Below are 21,143 nucleotides of genomic sequence, written 5' to 3'. Positions count from 1 at the left end.
TCTTAAAAATCATAAAAATTTAAAGTTTTGGCCATGTTGATCTGGCAGGTGTGAGGTCATGTGACACGAACCGAATGTTAATTCATCTTCCTCCATTGTAAGTAAATTTCTACGAGTCATGTGGACCCGATATCAGTAATTTTTAGGAATAAACAAAAACGATTTACTAAAATTACTGGTTTTAGGGGTTTGTTAAGTTTTATATTTATATACTTACTTGTCTGAACTTTATTGTTAATGAAAATGTTCTAGAACTGTGAAGAAAAACCTCACAAATAAACAACAAATAGACGACAACAAATTGGATGTTGATTGCGCGAACAGTGAACGAGAAAACAAAGTGAACGGAGTTGGAAGTATAACGCAGTTAGGGATGTTGACGATATAAATCATTTTCACGAAAAGAAGTGATAATTATTGCAGAGGTGGGACGTAGCCCAGTGGTAAAAGCGTCTGCCTAATGCGCAGTCGGTCTAGGATCAATCCCCATCAGTGGACCCATTGAGCTATTATTTCTTGTTCCAGCCAGTGCACCACGAATGGTATATCATTAATATTATCAAGGACCGTGGTATGTGTTATCCTGTCTGACTCTGTGGGATGGTGCACATAAAAGATCCCTGGGAAAAATACTCTTTAAACTCTTAAAGTTTATGTTAAAATTACCAAATGTTTGGCATCCAATAGCCGATGATTATTAAATCAATGTGCTCTAGTGGTGTCGTTAAACAAAAGTCTGTCTGCCAGAAAAAAATTTGGGTAGGCTATGGCGCTATAAAATTGGATATTTACAATGTGTGTGCTGAATACCACATTCGATATGGGGTATGTGTGGGTGGGGGGGCCTCACCAGAAAGAAAATGGGTTAGGTTTAGGCTTACGGTTAGGGTTAACAAAATTATACAGTAATACACAACTTAAAAAAAAAAAAAATCTGCAAAACAATTTGGGTATGGTGCCATACCCATTTTACCCTTTCGGCCTCACTGCGCTCAGGCTCTGGTAGAAACCCATAACCCCGATATATTTAAAACTTAAAATTAGGTTTAAGAGTACATTTAATAAAAATAGCAATATTACCCATACCTCTGTGTGGCCGGCCATGGTGGAGTGCAAACAATAGCGTTTCATTGTTGTATACAAATATGAGCTTCGCAGTTTAAGATTTATAACTTAAGTCCTTTTAAATCTTTTTTTTTTTTTACTGTTAGTAGACACTGCATTATTTTGATAACGTGCAGGATTATTTTGATACATGGATAAGACGGCAAAAAGCAGATATGGAAAAAACTGCATATATTGGGAAGCAGGATTCGTACACTACAAAATGGCTTCAGGACCCCCATTTCTATCCATCATTTACGTATGCAGATCTGATAAATTACCTGATTTTTAGCCAAGCCCTTTTTATATGCTGAAGGACTTCCAGAATTATAAAAGTCTGGATGCATATGACCGTTTTGTGTGTGGTTGGGTGAGGAATGTTGGTGTTTACATCCATGATTCAGTCCATGTGATACGTGCAAGGGTGATGCACATTGCTTTATTCGTGGAATATTTTCAATAAAGCTGGGAAAGTTCTTTGTGCCCATTGTAATTGTAAAGCAGGACTTGGCGAATCATTTTCTTATGTGGTATCCACGTTATTTTATATTGAAGCCAGTGTAAGGTTAAGGAAAAGCAGCACTGTGAAACAGGAACCAGCCTACTGAATGTTGCCTGCATCACGAACTTCTGTTGACTATGCACCACTTAAAAACATTAACTTCACTACATCTAGAACTTAAAAAAAAAACCCAGCTGGTGAGCAAGAAAAAAGTATCAACTGCTGTCCAGTCACTTGACACACGTTTTAATGTGGAAAATGAAAAATCCTCAGAGTACTTTGCTCAAAGACTGTGTACCAGAACTGCCAACTGATCCATCAATTCTGGTGCTACACTTGACAAATCAGATGAAGATCCAGCACTATATTGTATTTGCGATGATTCAATGATCGCATGCGATTCAGGAGACTGTCCCCACAAGCCATTTGAATGGTTTCATTTTCCTTGTATGAAATTAAAGAAAGCACCCACTGGATAGTGGTATTGTATTGGCTATAGGAAGGGAGTGGCAGTGAAGAAAGTGAAATGTTTTAATAAAACTAAAAGAAAATAACTTTTCAAATACAAACTATTGTACACATTTACAGGTATTTAGTATCACTGGTGATGGATTTATGGACATTGAATTTAATTATAAAACTATGTGAACTATGACAAACTCACCAAAAAACATGTCTGCAGTTTTCTTATCAATACTAATTTATATGAAACCCAAGCTGCACTGATGAGCCCTGGGAGGGTGAAACGTGTACAGTCAAAAAATTACAGGCCTCAATATTGCAAGTTATGATGAGTATAATTTAACAACACTTTTTTAGTGATTAGTTATTTTGTCAGCACCTATATAGGTGTCATTACTTTGTTACATAGGGTCTGGGACGTAGTCCAGTGGTAAACTGCTTGTCTGGTGTGGGATCGATCCCTGTCTGTGGGCACATTGGGCTATTCCGTGTTCCAGCCAGTGCACCACGGCTGGTATATCAAAGGATGTGGTATGTGCTACCCTGTCTCTGGGGTGGTGCATATAAAATATTCCTTGCCAGTGATAGAAATAAGCACAATGTTTTACTAGTCCACAGGACAAGTACATCTAGAAATATACTTGTCCACCAATATTGTCACCTGTCCAAATAACTGGTTTGTTTTATACAAGTAGATGGACATGGTTTTGATTGTTTGAAATGAAGATGCATTGAACAATACACAGAGGTACATTTTATTCCCCCCCCCACCCACCCCCCCCCCCCCCCCCCCCCCCCCACCCCACCCCCAAGTAGATTTACACTTGTCAGGATAAACGGATAAGTGTTGATTTTGTACGTGTCTTGCTACTTGGAAACAAGTAGTGGGTTTCCTTTCTAAGACTGTTTGTAAAAATTAACGTTTGACATCCAATAGCCGGTGATTAATAAACAATATGCTTTAGTGGTGTATTTAAACTGTTCCAAAACTGGGCAGCACATACCACTCATATGGTAATCAATTTGTTTTAATTTTTTTTGCGCACAAGTACTAAGTAGAACACAGGCGACCAATATTTCTTACACCATTACCTAGTTCATTAACATGTTTCGCCCCTCCCAGGGCTCACCAGTGCAGCTAGGGTTATTCACTAATCAATGCCTGAAAATTACCAATATTCTCAACAGTGACTAGTAATAAACTGCAAACATCTTTGGAGGATTATTTTTGTTAATATATAGAGTTCTTTTTGGAGATAATTATTTTTCAAGTGAATCTGTTTTGAATGTATTTTTTCCCAGGGTATTCAGATGCTAATTATAAATGTCCTAATAAAACATATTTACAGGTGTGTGGTGGCATTTCCATTCTTCAGTCAAATGGAACAACTGATGGGTACATATACTCTTCAAAAAAAGAAACGCAAAAGGGTACAAATGGGTTATAACTCCGATTTTATGTTTCCTACCGGTTCATGCTTTATGAATATAAGGTCATTGCATGTCCCAAACACATTCCCACGGTTACATTCGATAAAACGCAGCTACTGTACAATAAAGTTCCAAAATGTGAATATTCGCAAAAACGCAGCCACGTGCAAACCATGTCACCACTGCACGTGCGTTGTATGCACGTGCAACATGAACACCGACAGTATAAAAGTGCAGGGTGTTCGCTTGCCTGGCCTCTGTATCTGGCCGACAGTTGACAATCCAGGACATGCCACGTCTCAGTGAACCGCAGAGAAACAATGCCATCGGCCGACTAGACGCAGGCGAATCCGGAACGGCCGTTGCCAGGGCATTCCATGTGTCCCCAAGCACCATCTCCAGACTGTGGGACCGTTACCAGCAACATAGATAAACACGTGACCTCCCTAGATCCGGTCGACCACGGGTCACTACCCCTACATCCGGGTACGCCACCTTCGGGAACGATTGACTACTGCCACCTCCACAGCCGCAGCAATACCAGGTTTGCGCAGGATATCCGACCAGACCGTACGGAACCGCCTACGTGAGGTAGGAATTCGTGCCAGACGTCCAGTTCGAGGTGTCATCTTAACACCACAACACCGTCGACTCCGACTGCAGTGGTGCCAGATTCATCGACAATGGCCTCAACTGCGATGGAGACAGGTGTGGTTCAGTGACGAGTCCCGATTTCTGCTCCAACGTCATGATGGAAGATGTCGCGTGTATAGGCGTCGTGGTGAACGTTATGCGGCAAACTGCGTGCAGGAAGTGGACAGATTCGGCGGGGGTAGTGTCATGGTGTGGGCAGCCATCTCACACACTGGCAGAACTGACCTGGTCCACGTGCAGGGCAACCTGAATGTACAGGGCTATATTGACCAGATCCTCCGGCCACACATCGTTCCAGTTATGGCCAACGCCAACGCAGTGTTCCAACATGACAACGCCAGGCCTCACACAGCACGTCTCACACAGCACGTCTCACAACGGCTTTCCTACAGAACAACAACATTAATGTCCTTCCTTGGCCATCGATATCACCGGATTTGAACCCAATCGAGCATCTATGGGACGAGTTGGACCGACGCCTCCGACAGCGACAACCACAGCCCCAGACCCTGCCCGAGCTGGCAGCAGCCTTGCAGGCCGAGTGGGCCACCATCCCCCGTGACGTCATCCGTACTCTGGTTGCTTCAATGGGCAGGCGGTGCCAGGCAGTTGTCAACACACGCGGAGGCCACACCCGGTATTGACTCCAGATGACCTTGACCTTAGTGGTGTGTCCTATCACTTACTCACAATGGACTAGAGTGAATTGTGAACAATCCTGCAACATTTGGTAATTATAGGACTCACCATTCAATAATTAAATCAATTCTCCAAATGTTACGACAATGTGGTTTTGCGTTTCTTCTTTTGAAGAGTATATTTGTAACGGCACAACACACACACAATTTTATCAAAAACTGGGTTTGAACTGTCAGTTTTTGTTATAAGATAATCAATAGGACATGTCCTAGGTCCGATCGGTTTATAGCTGAAACTTAAGCCAAAATGAAAAGTTTGGGCAAAAGCCTCCTTGTCTTTCACTTTTTTCTTTAGTTTCTTCACCCTAGTGCGTGATAATGCTAGGAAGCCCCCCCCCCCCCCCCCCAAAAAAAAAAAAAATCCTTGTCTCTCCCGTAGCGGGCATTACAACTAACAATGCCACAAGTAGTCGGCATTATGTTGGTTCAGGACGAATGAAATATAACAAAAAGATTCGACAAGTAGGCCTAGGTGTTGATGCCTTCCAACATGGCCGACCGCTATGGATCGTGGGTAATCTAGAATGACGCGTAACCCTCTATATGAAATTACAAATCTATAATATCATCGACGGCAATTTTGTCTGAAATCCCACTCGCTGTGTAAGTTTTATCTTTTAAAAACACTTTTTTTTAAATAATAAAAATGACCTACCGATATGTTCACAGGAATCTTCGCGCTACTATCTCTACGGAAACGTCCTGGAAACCGAGGCACGTGACTTTAGAATTTCAGCCGCTAAAGGTCTTCATCCACCATCTGGTTTCTGAGTAACTATTACAATGTGACGAGGAAATAACAGGCTACAGATCCTGCCACTAATACGAATGAATTAAAATAAACATTGCCAAAAATATTTATTTTAAAAACGTTTTAACCATTATTCTCCATATCAAGCAATATTTAACTAAAAGCGCACGCACTAAACGGTGGACAGTGACACATGCACCCTTCAGAGCCGAGGAATCACTCGACCAAACCCGAAAATGTGTTCTTTTAGTTTAGTAGGAACATTTTACAAGAAAATAAACTTGATACCCCCCCAAAAAAAAAGAAGAAAAAAAAAAGAAAAAGGACGGGGGTGGGCATGGGGGTTGTGTCAATTTTCTAAGGGAGGGCCACCTGTAGGCCTAACACCCCGCCGCGATTGTAGCCTATTTTAGACCACGACCGTATGTGCCTTGATTCTTTTTCTCTTTTTTTGTTTTTACTACACCCACCCTATTTTTTGTTGGTTAGGCTACCCCGACCTAATATCTACCTATTAGACAATTAGTACATTGTCTAATAGGTGGATATTAGGTCGGGGTTGTACCAAACCTAAACAAAAATTGTTTAATACACCAAATGGTGTATCGTTAACATTGCTTTCCTTTCCTTTTCTCCACTGGTCTATCCATGCTTCCTATTAAAGATAAACTCTTGTTAACAGCTACTAGCAGTTAACTGTTTGCCCCTAGAGGCGGAAAGGCGGCCTCTGTTAGTGCTGGTAGCAGTTAACTGTTTGCCCCTAGAGGCGGAAAGGCGGCCTCTGTTAGTGCTGGTAGCAGTTAACTGTTTGCCCCTAGAGGCGGAAAGGCGGCCTCTGTTAGTGCTACTAGCAGTTAACTGTTTGCCCCTAGAGGCGGAAAGGCGGCCTCTGTTAGTGCTGGTAGCAGTTAACTGTTTGCCCCTAGAGGCGGAAAGGCGGCCTCTGTTAGTGCTGGTAGCAGTTAACTGTTTGCCCCTAGAGGCGGAAAGGCGGCCTCTGTTAGTGCTACTAGCAGTTAACTGTTTGCCCCTAGAGGCGGAAAGGCGGCCTCTGTTAGTGCTGGTAGCAGTTAACTGTTTGCCCCTAGAGGCGGAAAGGCGGCCTCTGTTAGTGCTGGTAGCAGTTAACTGTTTGCCCCTAGAGGCGGAAAGGCGGCCTCTGTTAGTGCTGGTAGCAGTTAACTGTTTGCCCCTAGAGGCGGAAAGGCGGCCTCTGTTAGTGCTGGTAGCAGTTAACTGTTTGCCCCTAGAGGCGGAAAGGCGGCCTCTGTTAGTGCTACTAGCAGTTAACTGTTTGCCCCTAGAGGCGGAAAGGCGGCCTCTGTTAGTGCTGGTAGCAGTTAACTGTTTGCCCCTAGAGGCGGAAAGGCGGCCTCTGTTAGTGCTGGTAGCAGTTAACTGTTTGCCCCTAGAGGCGGAAAGGCGGCCTCTGTTAGTGCTGGTAGCAGTTAACTGTTTGCCCCTAGAGGCGGAAAGGCGGCCTCTGTTAGTGCTGGTAGCAGCTAATAATAGGCCTATCTAACATTATACTGATAGCATTAAAAAAAAAAATGGGTTGGGCGTGGGGGTTGTGTCAGTTTGTTTTTTAAGGGAGGGCCACCTGTAACACCCCGCCGCGAGTGTTGGCTATTTTAGACCACGACCGTATATGCCTTGATTTTCTTTTTTTACTATACCCACCCCATTTTGTGTTGGTTAGGCTACCCCGACCTAATATCCACCTATTAGACAATTAGTACATTGTCTAATAGATGATATTAAGTCGGGGTCGTACCAAGCCTAAACATTCATTTTCATTTCAACTTATGTTCGTGCTTATATCCAATTAAGGTTCAAGCACGCTGTCCTGGGTACATACGTCAGATATCTAGGCTGTCTGTCCATGACAATGGGTTAGTTGTTTAGTGAAGCCTAAACCAAAATTATTTAATACACCAACTAGCACTGATTTCCTTTCCTTTTCTCCACTTCCGTGCTTCCTATTAAAGGTAAACTCTTGTTAACAGCTAGTAGCAGTTAACGGTCTGCCCCTAGAGGCGGAAATGCGGCCTCTGTTAGTGCTAGTAGCAGCTTATAATATCTAACATTATACTGGTAGTAGCAGCTAACATTAGGCGGATCGGGTGGGTTAAGCAGTGGTACCGGCTCCAACCCAGAGCAAGTTCTTAAGGACTCAATGCATAGGTGTAAGGCCACTACACCCTCTTCTCTCTCACTAACCACTAACCAACTAACAACTAACCCAATGTCCTGGACAGACAGCCCAGATAGCTGAGGTGTGTGCCGAGGACAGCGTGCTTGAACCTTAACTGGATATAAGCACGGAAATAAATTGAAATAAATGTGTGCGTGTATGAAAATACATATGTATAAGTAAACACTAGAGCACATTGATTTATTGCATGTCAAACAATTTGGTAATTGTGACATATAGTCTTAGAGAGGAAACCCACTATATTTTTTCATTAGTAGCAGGTAATCTTTTTATATGCACCATGCCACGGCTTTTGATATACATGTACCAGTGGTGGTGCACTGGCTGTGATAAGAAATATCACAATGGTCCAATCAAAATGGATCGACCCTAGACCGACCACGCTTTACCACTGGGCTACCTCCGGCCCCTCCAGTTTATGTAGACACTGAAAATTAAATATGAATATGAATTATTCATCAACTATCTAACTGATCAGGGTAGATTTCCATTTTATTACATATGTGCAATTAAAATTATATTATTATTTTTAAAACTACATTCCCTGGAATATTTTTATTACTTAAAGGAAACATGACACGAGACCATATTATAGCTCATTTTAAAAGAAAAATGATATAAAAATAATATACAAATAACTTTATAACAATAAAATACGTGTAGTTAACTTAAAATGAAGAAATTACGCTCATCAGTATCAAAGTACGATTTATGCATATTTATTCGTGAGCGTTCGGAAAAAAAGGGAAGTGACGTCAGAGCCGCTGTACTCTTCCATTGTTGTTAACTGTTGGAGTAAGGACTTACACTCTTTTCAGTCCAACAGTGCCGTACTGCGCGGCCTTTGGGTGTAAAAATAAACAGTTTAAACGATCGGGATTGTCTTTTTATGGTTTTCCAAAGGATTGTATCCGAAGAAAGACGCGTGTATTTTATCGCAAAAGAAAAGATTGGACACCAACACCGCATAGTACTTTGGTGTCGGCCGATTTACAGCCCGGAGCCCGAACGTTACCCGGAGACAAAAACAGTACTCGGTTGCGAATGCCGAGGTGTACATTGTACATATTTGGCACAAAGATACACCTCAGCATGATGTATTTATATATGTTAAAACAAAAATGTAGAATTATTTATTTATTTATTTTTTTGGAAAAAAAAAGATTTTTCATGTTAGGGCTGTAGGCCTACATAACAAAATCTGTATTCACCGTCCGAAGAAGGAAACGTCAATAAGTAATTAAATATGGCATATACAAACATGGGATTTGGCATGAGGATACATCTCAGTACGATGTATTTAAATATGTTTTTAAAAAACGTGTAGAAAACAATAATAATTTTAAATAATGTTTTTAATCTTCGGGCGGAATACGTCACAAAAACGTTCCTCATCGCCCGAAGCCTCAAAGCAACACGAAGTTCAATACAAAATAAACCACTACTGTCGGTGTCGAAATAACTATTATGTTTCATCCACGGGCTGACTTGAGAATCGGAGTGTTGTTTTAGTTAATTGGTCCTTTCTTTCCGTGGCCTGCACATGTGATTCCTGATTGGCAGGTGCATATTGCAGGGTATCGACCAGGTAAGTGATTACCACGGTCTAGACATACGTACAAAATACGTGCCAGTTTTTTTAAGATCACAGGGTATTGTGGCGTAACCTGTCGCGACTATAGTACAATGTTAATGGACATTATCAGCCGCCCTGCTTCATTACTGTAAATAATGCTGTAAAACCCTTGATTAAGTAGACTTTCCCCATCTAAAATTACAAAACTGACCAATTACGTAGTACCAAAGAAAAGAAAATTATCACTTGGGTATCGTGAGTGGTCGTTTTTACTCTAACGCACCCTACCAATAGGCCTAATAATATGCTACTTTTTTTTTATGAGAGAAAATACTATAACCCCATTTCGTTCTATTGATGCATAGAAATATATTTAGTTTAAAAGTTGATTATACTCTCAAGTCATTTATGTTGTTTTACAAGCCAGGTTAATGAAAGTGAAGCGCCTTGTCGTAAATTAGAGCGTTTGTTTACACTGCATACAGATTTTATTATGTACAGCCCGAACATAAAAAATGCGATATTTTCTAAAAAAAAAAAAAACCAATTTTTTTTGGTCCTACATTTATATTTTTAACATATTTAAATACATCATATCGAGGTGTATCTTTATACTAAATATGAACAGTATACACCTCGGCATTAGCATCAGAGTTTTGGTTTTGTCTCCGGGTTACTTTCGGGCTCCGGGCTGTAAATTGGTCGACCGGTCTGGTCTGGCACCATCAGTTTCTCCACCCTCCGACTCGCTATCCGTTTTGTCTTCAGTATCACTGTTGTAAGTAAATGTGTGTCTTTCTTCATTTACTAACAGCTCATATTGATACGGCAAAACGTTTTGCGAACGAACACTCATTGTTTTGGTAAGCTGTGCAAGTCTTAGATTCTTTATGAGTGGTACGGACTAATGCTTTTAAGTGTAAGGCTTCAGATCAAGCGACGCGTCTCTGACGTCACGGACCTCGTGATTGCCCTGCTCATTAAAGATCGGCAATTTCCGCTAAGAGCTCGTATCTGGGGTTCTTTTATGGAGATATTTTAAGTAATTTATTTTTTATAAAAATTTTTTTTAGGTGATTCAATTTATAATTAATTGTACATGGTTGGTGCCAAATATGGTTTACGTGACATGTTTCCTTTAAGCATATAGAACAGAAAATCCAGTTACGTTTGGTGCATATATGACGCCGCACTCCGCACTGGTTTCACTACGCTGGCTTATCCAGGTCAAAAACAAAGCCATGATTTTGAAAGTGGAACACTTTTGACGGGCTCGTACCGATCTCGGTTTTCATTGGCTTGTCACAAATATAGAATTCCCCAACAAGAGATCACGTGAGATTTCGCAATTTTTGAACAAATTTAACTGTCTTGATTGAGGGGTCGTCTCATATCTCCAAATCATATTTATATCCATAGAGATATGGTACAATGCCTTTCCAGGGGTCGGTGAGTGGGGGATTTGCCTTGAAATTTTGACAGTGGCCAGCTGTTGGCATACGCGTTATATGTAAGGGGGGTTACTAATTACTTAACGCTCTAGGGGTAAAGGAAGAGGGTACTGTGTTCGATTTACGTAACATTTTTCAAGACTATGTTATTTTTATTCATTACTTCGACCTAAAAAGGTGTTTTTTGGAAATGCGCGGTCAGTCTAGGATCGATCCTCATCGGCGGGTATACAAAATGACCATGGTATGTGATATCCTGTCTGTGGGATGGTACATATAAACAATCCCTTGCTAAAAAAAAAATGTAGCGGGTTTCCAAGGCGCGTGTGCAGGGATTTCAGCGGGGTTGGGGTTATAGACTGTTAAGCGAAGTTTATATGGGGCCATGCTCCCCCAAAATATACATTTCAAATTTTTTAAAGCTTGGGCAAGTAAGGGTTTCGACCTCCAATACCTTCCCCCTGCACATGCACCCGATTCCTTTCTAAGATTATATGTCAAAATTAACAAATGTTAGACATCCAACAGCAGATGGAAGGATAGGATATGTTTTATTTAACGACGCACTCAACTCATTTTATTTACGGTTGTATGGGGTCGGATGATTATTAAATCAATATGCTTTATCTTTGATGTCAATAAATAACCCCCCCCCCCCCAACTTTACCCTTTCCAATCGAAATAATATTTATTTGAATTTGTCGATTTTAACACGTAAAATTAAGAAGTGAAAACGTTCATTGTCTACTTTAGTATATTTTATTTAAAAAATATATACATGATTAATGTGTTACTAGTATACAAACTAAACTTTGAAAGTTCTACTAACACTTTATAAAATATCAATTCTGAAATAGGAAGGTACGACTATCGATAATACGTTGTCAAGATCAAACCGGTTTTAACTACAGCGCAAGATTTCTCTTTTAATTTTTTGAGACGAACCCTACAATTTGAAATCAGCAAACGCACGTGTTAACTGAAACTGACAACTGGCTGTCGTTTGTGCTTTGCCGAGCTATGGCGGCACAGGCGACGAATCAAGCGTATATGTTTGACAATATCCGTTCATAGCGAACACACACGACTTTTTTAAAAGTGCATTTGAGCTTGTATTTCAAATTTGTACATGATGTTATAATATGGTAACCAGATAATGTAACTTTACGTAGATATGAATAATCTTAGTGTATGTTTACTACCGATATCAGTGGTAGTTTTCAGAAAAAGCGTGGATTATACCGTACCTAACTATCGAGGGTACATGGATATCATCCACCGAGGGTAGTTTTCCTTTAATATTGAAACGAACTATGCCCGTACTTTGATAAAATACAAAACGCAGTTGACTTGTAAATGTTTTATTTACAAATTAACTCAGCGGAAATAGTTACTTCGCTAATTTATAATAGGCTGCAAATATTGTCAGGTTTCAGAATGAATTTATATAATTATAATATTCTGTGAGTGAAGAAATAATTATTAAGAAACAAGAAAGTATTCTTAATTGGCTGTTCTACAAATAATAATTATGAAATAGCCAATATTTGCAACCTATTTCCGGGTTCATTATGGTGGACTGGGTATGACGAAGAGAATTACGTCATGTACCAGCGGACACGTAGGCAGCCAGTCACGAGGTATACTTCCACCCGTATAAAAGAGGCTCTTGCTGGCTTGTGGATTCCCCAAGTCCGAAGACACACAGGATGAAACTTAGAACCAGCAGGAATGGAATGGTCGCCAGTACACTAGGAAATGGGATGCAGATGTGCATAGGAAATAAACAATTCATCACTTATACAAAAAGGACGCAAAAGGACGCACAGTGCGAAAACACGCATGGTGCATAGGAAGCGCAGTAGAGCGCACAAGGACGCAACAGAGGCGCAAAGGAGCGCTCAAGGATACAGTAGAGGCGCATAGGAACGCAAAAAGACGCAAAAGAGCGCACGGCGCACAAGGACGCAAAAGAGCGCAAAAGGACGCAAAAGAGCGCACGGCCCAAAAGGGCGCAAAAGGATGCAAAAGAGCGCACGGCGCAAAAGGACGTACGGTGCATAGGAGCGCAGTGTGAATACAAGTAAAAGGAATTTTAGCAAACTATCTAATAGATAGTGATACTTAGCGATGAATCCCAAGAAGTCTATGTGACGTTTGCGATCCTGTACGCTAGGCCCTACATCATTTTGGTGACACTGTGAGCAGACCAGATAGGAAGTACAGAAATAGGGACTTCTGACTATCGGGTTGGATGCTGATGTTCACAATATAGATGTACCTAGGGATTTGCAGACCGCTACCATTCCATTTCCTGCTGATTATCCTTGGACGGGAGTGCTTGGTTGTGCTGTACTTCTGATCAAGACGAGGACTTGTAGTTCGTCTACCGGAGACACACGGGCTAAAGGGCTCTCTGCCCGAAGAAACCATAACGAGTTTCTCCCCGTCAGTTCCCCGACATGAACACTATTCGTCGCCTTTTTCAGACCAGCGGTACTAACTGAAACTCCAGACCGACTACTTAACCCCCGGACCAGGACTCGACCAGTGTGGGTGTAGCACCTTCCCATTGCCAGTGAACGTGTTTGTGTTATACAAGACTGGACAACCTACAGTGTATTCGGTTCGGATTATAAATTGAACTTTCAACTTTATTGACAAACGAGCACGATATAAAGAAATTTATATAAAAGTTCCTTGTTGTGTTGTGGTGTTTTCTTCAGCTGTATACTTTAGACATAGTTATTAATTGGGACTGGACCTTAACTTCTCTAAGACCCTGAGAAGAACGTCTCTAACTCGGCTACGATTATCCATCTCTGGCGGGGTCTCTCCGAAACACAATTGTTCGTGATACACGCTACCACTTTTACAGGCGCGAGCAATTGTGGACACGAGAGTTCCTTCGTGTTTAGGTAGGGCGCCCCGTTACAATATGGTATATTGCATTACATATATGTTGGCTAATGTATATTTCAGCTAAGTAAACACCTTCTAATGTGGACATGACAATTCAATATGAATGTGATGGCTTAATCTATTATTTAACTGATCAGGATAGATTTTCTTTCCATGTAATGTGTGAAAGTTTAATTATTATTATTATATATATATATATTTTTTTTTGTAACAAGATGTCAATAATCTTACTGCATATTTATTATCCATGTCAGGAGTGGTTTTCAGAAAAGGAGACTTGGATTTTACCATACCTAACTATCGATGGTACATGGATATCATCCACCGAGTGTAGTTTTCCTTTATTATATTATATTACATTAAACATATGTTGGCTAATGTATATTTCAGCTACATAAACACCTTCTAATGTAGACATGACAATTCAATATGAATGTGATGGCTTAATCTATTATTTAACTGATCAGGGTAGACTTTCTTTCCATGTGTGAAAGTTTGATTTTTTCTTTTTCTTTCTTTTTTTTCTTTCTTTTTTTAGTAACAAGATATCAATAATCTTACTGCATATTTACTATCTATGTCAGGAGTGGTTTTCAGAAATGGAGACTCTTGAAATTTCAAAAGCGTGGATTTTACCATACCATGTAGACATGACAATTCAATATGAATATGATGGCTTAATCCATTATCTAACTGATCAGGGTAGATTATCTTTTCATATGTAAAAATTTTAAACAATCTTTTGTTAGTTTAAAAAAAGAAAAAGATATGAATAACCTTACTGTATATTTACTATCCATGTCAGAAGTAGTTTTCAGAAAAAGAGATCCTTAACATGGTATATTACATTACATATATGTTGGCTAATGTATATTTCAGCTAAGTAAACACCTTCTAATGTAGACATGACAATTAAATATGTATATGATGGATTAATCCATTATCTAAATGATCAGTACATTTCTAAATTAAAAGAAATTATTATTATTATTATTATTATTATTATTTAAAAATATATGTGAATAACCTTATGGTATGTTTATTGTCAGTGCTAGGAATAGTTCTAGGAAAATGAGATACTTAAGTTTTCAATAGGGTGGATTTTACACTACCCAACTACAGAGGGTACATTATCATCCACCGAGGGTACTTTTCCCAAAAGATGTTATGTTAATTTACATATTTATTAACTAATGTATATTTCAGCTAAGTAAACACCTTCTTATATAGAAACTATATGTGATAGATTAATACATTATCTAAATGATCAGTGTAGATGTCTAAATTGTATGTAATGTTTTTATTTTGTAATCAAATATATGTGAATAACCTTACGGTATGTTTACTATCCATGCTAGTAGTGGAGCGACTTAGCTGATCAACTGTGCACTTTTCCGTGAAAGCATAAACATTGGCAAATGGTTAGAGTAACCCAATACAAGGATATTTAGTCCAGGGCCTACTGGAAATTGCACCCTGTATGGCTACCATCTTGAAATCCAAGATGGCCACCATTGTGGACCTGTTTTGTTTAATATCTCCTTAACTAATACACACATCGAGAGAGTTAAAATGCCTATACCTACATTTTAGGGGACTAGGAATCCAGTGGTGACAGAAATGTTTGCAAATTGTGGCTGCCATCTTGAAATCCAAGATGGTCGCCGTCCACATGCTACACTGTATTTTTCTCAATATCTTATTTAGTAGTAATCAATACAAATTTAACACCTAGACTGACATTTCAGGGGTTTAAGAATCCAATGGTGACATCGAATATATGGCTGTCATCTTGAAATCCAAGATGGCCACCATCCACCTGCTTTTTTTCTCAATATCTCATAAAATATAAAATATATCAATACAGTTGTAACACATATAATAACATTAATCATTGGCTATTGTCACTACAGGTACTTGTGTGATCATACATCAAAATGACAAATCTTGCAATAATAGTGGTCATCCTGTTCTGTTATAAAGACAGGCTGCATGTTCTGAAATCAAAAGTCTTAAATGAGTGGCAAGCAGTGTGGACCATACCACTAACAAGTCAGTAGGTGTGCAGGCAGAAGTAATGGAATTTTCTTTAAGAAGACTGGAATTTTAGGTGATGGTAAAGATCTTGTCACAAAGGTAGTGTTGGACAGCTCAGTATTTTATATAGTGCAACTGACAGAAACGAGCGGACACTTATAAACAATGGGGAATGGGGAAAGCTAACGAAATATAAGTGGCACTCAGAGGTATCAATGGCTTCACTATGAGAGCTGAATGATTTCTTCAAATGCACTTGCAAATTTATGGCTCATTAATAGGAGATGGTATAAATAAATTAAAAAAAACCCCAGAATTACAGGTAGTGAAATGTTTATGCAATACTTTGACAGCAAATTAGAAATTACATTGTCAAACCATTAACAAACATAACTGAACACATTTTATTCTGACTGAGAACATTGATTTTGCATCTTTTTAGGTCAGGATACCAACTTTTAAGTACGTAAATACTGTCTGAGTTTCCAATAACAATTACATTGTATCTAATCACATTAAATATTTATTATAAGCAATTCCTTATTTTTATAAACCATAGTCAAACATTTAAAACAACAGAACATGTCAATTAGATTTTGATTTATGTCCAAAGACATCTATTTCAAAATTTTCTTGTGGCCATTTTGAAAAATATGGCACCACTCTACCCGTTGCCCACTAATTTTATATAGAACCTATCATAGCATATATATATATATATATATATATATATATATATATATATATATGTGGGTGGGGGGGTATAAATGTGTGTGTGTGTGTGTGTGTGTGTGTGTGTGTGTGTGTGTATTTCATTCTTCTCTACACTGAAAGGCTACAGTTTATGAGAATAAAGGTCATTGTCATTGTCGTTATGATAGTCTCGAAGAATTACCACTTGGGTGTGCAAAATTTGACACAAAGTTGTTATCTATGGATTCTGACACTGTTGGGGGTTCATATCGATAATCCACTGGGTGCCATGCTTGAGAAATTAGAAAAATCCAAGATGTAACAAAGGCCGTGGTATGTACTAATCTGTCTGTGGAATGGTGAACATAAAAGATCCCTTGCTGCTAATCAAAAAGAGTAGTCCATGAAGGGGTGACAGTGGGTTTCTTCTCTCAGTATCTGTGTGGTCCTTAACCATATGTCTTATGCCATATAACCGTAAATAAAATGTGTTGAGTGTGTCATTAAATAAAACTATTCCTTCGTTCATAATTCAGATTTCATAAATGGGTCACCTGAATACAAGATGGTTGCCAATATGGTGGTTCAAATGGAGAAAATTGCAATAAATTGCTTATTGTTTGATACAGAAAAGTAATTCTTGCATTTGACCCATGGTTTTAGGGATCAATGAACGCAGTGAAAGTAGTTCAGTTCTTCTATACCTGTTAATTTTAATTTATTCAAGATGGCCACCAATATAAGTAATGAACTGAGGAAGGTGGAACTGTTAAAAGTAACAGTCACACAAAAGACTTGTTGGTTTAAAGAGGATGACCTACATGTAACAATGAAACACTATATTAAAGTGACCCTTTATTGGGTTTTTTTTCTCCCGGGTACTGTGTGTGTTGTGTAGTGAGCATGATAGAGTTTTGCCAATTTGCAATGGAATTCGGTTTTAGCTGGTCTATTTTTTTAATATATATTTTTTTAAATAATGGTATTTAACACTGGGAATAAAAAGCAAGTACTAGGCCACCTAAAATAATATTACATTGCAAATTAACAAAATTACATCATGCATACTACACCACGCACAACACTACCAAAGACCTTACATTCCTATTGGCCAAGAAAATGTCACTGTAAAATAATGTTATGATATTAGTGTCTACATAAGAAGGTGTTTACTTAGATAAAATATACAATAGCTAACAAAGAAAGGAAATGTTTTATTTAACGATGCACTCAACACATTTTATTTATGGTTATATGGCATCAGACATATGGTTAAGGACCACACAGATATATAGAGAGAGACGAAACCTGCTGTCGCCACTTCATGGGCTACTCTTTTCGATTAGCAGCAAGGGATCTTTTATATGCACCATCCCACAGACAGGGTAGTACATACCACGGCCTTCGATATGCCAGTCGTGGTGCATTGGCTGGAATAAGAAAAAAAACTTTACCCTTTCCAAACAAAATATTTATTTGAATTTGTCGATTTTACCACACATAAAATTAAAAAGTGAAAACGGTCATTTTCTACTTTAGTATATTTTATTAAAAATATATACATGATCAATCAGGGCCGTAGCTAGCTGAAAAAAATTCGGAAAGCATTATAGAAAGTCAAAGAAAATTTTCTTCTTAGTTTTAGACTATTAACTACTCAGTTTAACACCCTCCCCCCCCCCCCCCCCCCCCCCCCCCCCCCCCCCCGAAACAAAAAATCCTAGCTACGGCCCTGTCAATATGTTATACAAACTAAACTTTGAAAGTTCTACTAACACTTTATAAAATATTAAATCTGGTACGATTGTCGATAGTACGTTGTCAAGATCAAAACCGGTTTTAACGAAAGAATAGGTCAAAATCGCATTGCCCTGAAAAAAATAAAAAATAATAAAAATAAAGTTCTACCCCTGCTTATGTTTTATAACTGCAGTCATGTTAGTGTTGCAACATATTTTTTCTTGTTGTTTATAATTACAAATATGACCACACCGTCCCAAATCCTATCCCTGGCTACGTCAGCGGCTGTGTTACAACCAATTAAAGTGAGTTTTCTTGCATATTGCGGGCCATTAATTCATATTTTATAATTGGTAAAATTCACAAATTATCACACAAAATGTAGCACAGTATAACAGTAGGAAAAGAACGCTATATTGCATCTATATTTCAACATTTTATGAGGAGCATGCCCCTAAACCCCATCCCCTCGAAGTTCGATTCGTTTGCCTTCGGCAAACTCAAAGTTACCCTTTTTATAATTTATTAACCCCACCCTTTTAAAATCCCGGATCAGCCCCTGATGTCTGCATGCTACTTCATAAATTTAAAATAAATATATTCGACCAAATAAAAAAAAAAAGAGTTGGGTGATCGTCCTTTTGATCACACAAATCAGGGTGGGGGTTTCTGTGAAAAACTATAAAACCCTGGAGACCATTTTGTTTGCGGGAGTAGCAGCCAACAGCGCATGCGCCTAGATGTTGGAGTGCCTTCACTTGCCACCAGATGAACCCGGTGATGTTTTAACCAGTTACGAAAGTTGAATTGCTGCTATATCGACGCATTTTTAAGTTTTTAACAAAATAAAAAATAAAATAAATTCAGGGGCGGGCGCATTTTTTCAGGTACGGGCGGGGACGATCACCAACTCTTTTTTTTATTTGGCCTTATTACTAGATTAATAACATATACAGTAAATATGTATATTATTTACTTGATAACATTAATTTAATAAATACCCGCACCAATGTTTACGGTAAGTAGAATATTACCCAAATAAATATACTAATGAGATATAAAACAAGATATTAAACATAGAATCTGAGATTTGCCAAGTTGTAGCTACGTTTTGCCACAGACCCGTAGAACGATATCTGGAGAGACGAGGGGCGGGGAGGAGGGAGGCACAAACTATTTTTTGAGGGGATTGTAGCCGTTTCCACGTCCGCATACGCACAAGTGGACACGAATCTTTAGGGTACGTTTTGACTTGTATTCATCACACAGTATAAATCCGCGTAGATCGTCATGCAAAAAGTGTGCACACGGTTTTTTCTTTTTTTTTGGTCAATTCTCAATTATAATTAATGTCAGCCGCTTAATTTAGCATATATTTATTTAATCCTTTTGTTTAGCCTTGAATACGTTTACAGTATTGTTTGAGTAAATTTCATAATCACGGAGATGTATTAGGAAAGCAAAGTGACCACCAAATGACGTCATCTTGCAATATGACGTCATTTCGGAAAGCGCCGTTAGCTTCTTCGATAATAGGTCTGTGCTTTTTCATGTCTTGTTTAGTTAGTTTGAAGAAATTTTGTCCTATTTTTGGCAGTGATGTGCGTTGTAATATATAGAATACTATAATCGTTCCCGAGAGTTACCATTTATATTACAACTCGTGTGTTTTCGATCATAGACCACAGGCTTTCGCGTGTGACGTAAGATCGTAAATGGCCTCACGGGAATTCGTTTAGTATTTTCTATATAAGTTAGATTACAGTAACATGCTAATTCAATGTTGCACGTGTGTCCTCCTGAGCTAAAACCAGTCAGCTGTGGGTTTGAATCCCTATCTTGAAGTCACAAAATGTTCAAATTGTCTTCACAAACACAAAACATAAAATAGTCTACTCCTAGAATAATAGTATTACGTCACAGGTATGACTTTAAATATCAGTAACAGGGAAAGTCCAATGTCCCTTGTAAGGGGTGTTGCTGTATGTTAAGTATTTTTAAAACTTAAAACACTTTTATATTTACACACTTTTACACTATTATAAAGCAAAATATCTGAAAAGTGGGGGGGGGGGGGGCACATGCCCCCCCTTGCCTCCCCGCTTCCTACGCCAGTGCTATTTATGTTATTTATAATAGTTATGTTATTTATTTTATTTGATGGCTATTGTTAGAAGAAATTTTGGATTAGTGAAATCTATTGCCAAATACCAAACAATCTGGTGTCAGCAAACATAGATTTAAAAAAACAAACACCATACAACATCAATAACAACAACAAAAACAAAAACAACAATTAATAACAATAACAAAATTTGTATTCTATTTATAGGAATAAAATGACTAGGCCTATATAATAATAAAGTACTAGTATATTATAATAATAAAACTGTGAAAGTAATTAAATTACTGCCCCATTGATAACCGGAACAAGAACTTAGAAATACAGCCGTCAATAATGTTAATACATGGTTATTATACCACACAATCTGGTGTCAGCAAACATAGATTAAATAAAATAAAAAAACCCATACAACATCAATAACAACAACAATTAATAACAATAACAAAATTTGTATTTTATTTATAGGAATAAAATTACTATTGTCCGAACCAAACTGTTAACAACTACAAAAAATTACTCTCCTACCTTTAATTGGCGTTAGATTTCCTCCAAAGTTTGTCCAGACACAAATCGCAAAAAAAACACTACAAATATACAGATTCCACACACGAGACTGCAACGATGTCGCCGATATTGTCTTTGCTGAGATTGCATAGGGAAAAATACATGCAGTTTTCTGCCGTCTGCCATGTTGTTTGTTTATGGAATACTCTTCAAGAGGGGTGAAAGCCTCCAAAGTTTGTGACACAATTAATATGAAATCGATGATCTCTAGTGGTATC

The 21,143-nt window shown here is 38.6% G+C and overlaps 1 protein-coding gene across 1 annotated transcript in view; it reads left to right on the top strand.

The window, feature by feature from the left end:
* Positions 1-21,143, top strand: part of LOC121374582 (serine-rich adhesin for platelets-like) — a 98,125-nt gene that overhangs the window by 76,236 nt on the left and 746 nt on the right. The gene's annotated exons all lie outside the window — the stretch shown is intronic.

The sequence above is a fragment of the Gigantopelta aegis genome, chromosome 6 (assembly GCF_016097555.1).
Source record: "Gigantopelta aegis isolate Gae_Host chromosome 6, Gae_host_genome, whole genome shotgun sequence".
Lineage (NCBI taxonomy): Eukaryota > Metazoa > Mollusca > Gastropoda > Neomphalida > Peltospiridae > Gigantopelta > Gigantopelta aegis.
Note: the sequence above shows the minus strand (reverse complement) of the source record. Positions and strands in the feature narration are given on the sequence as shown.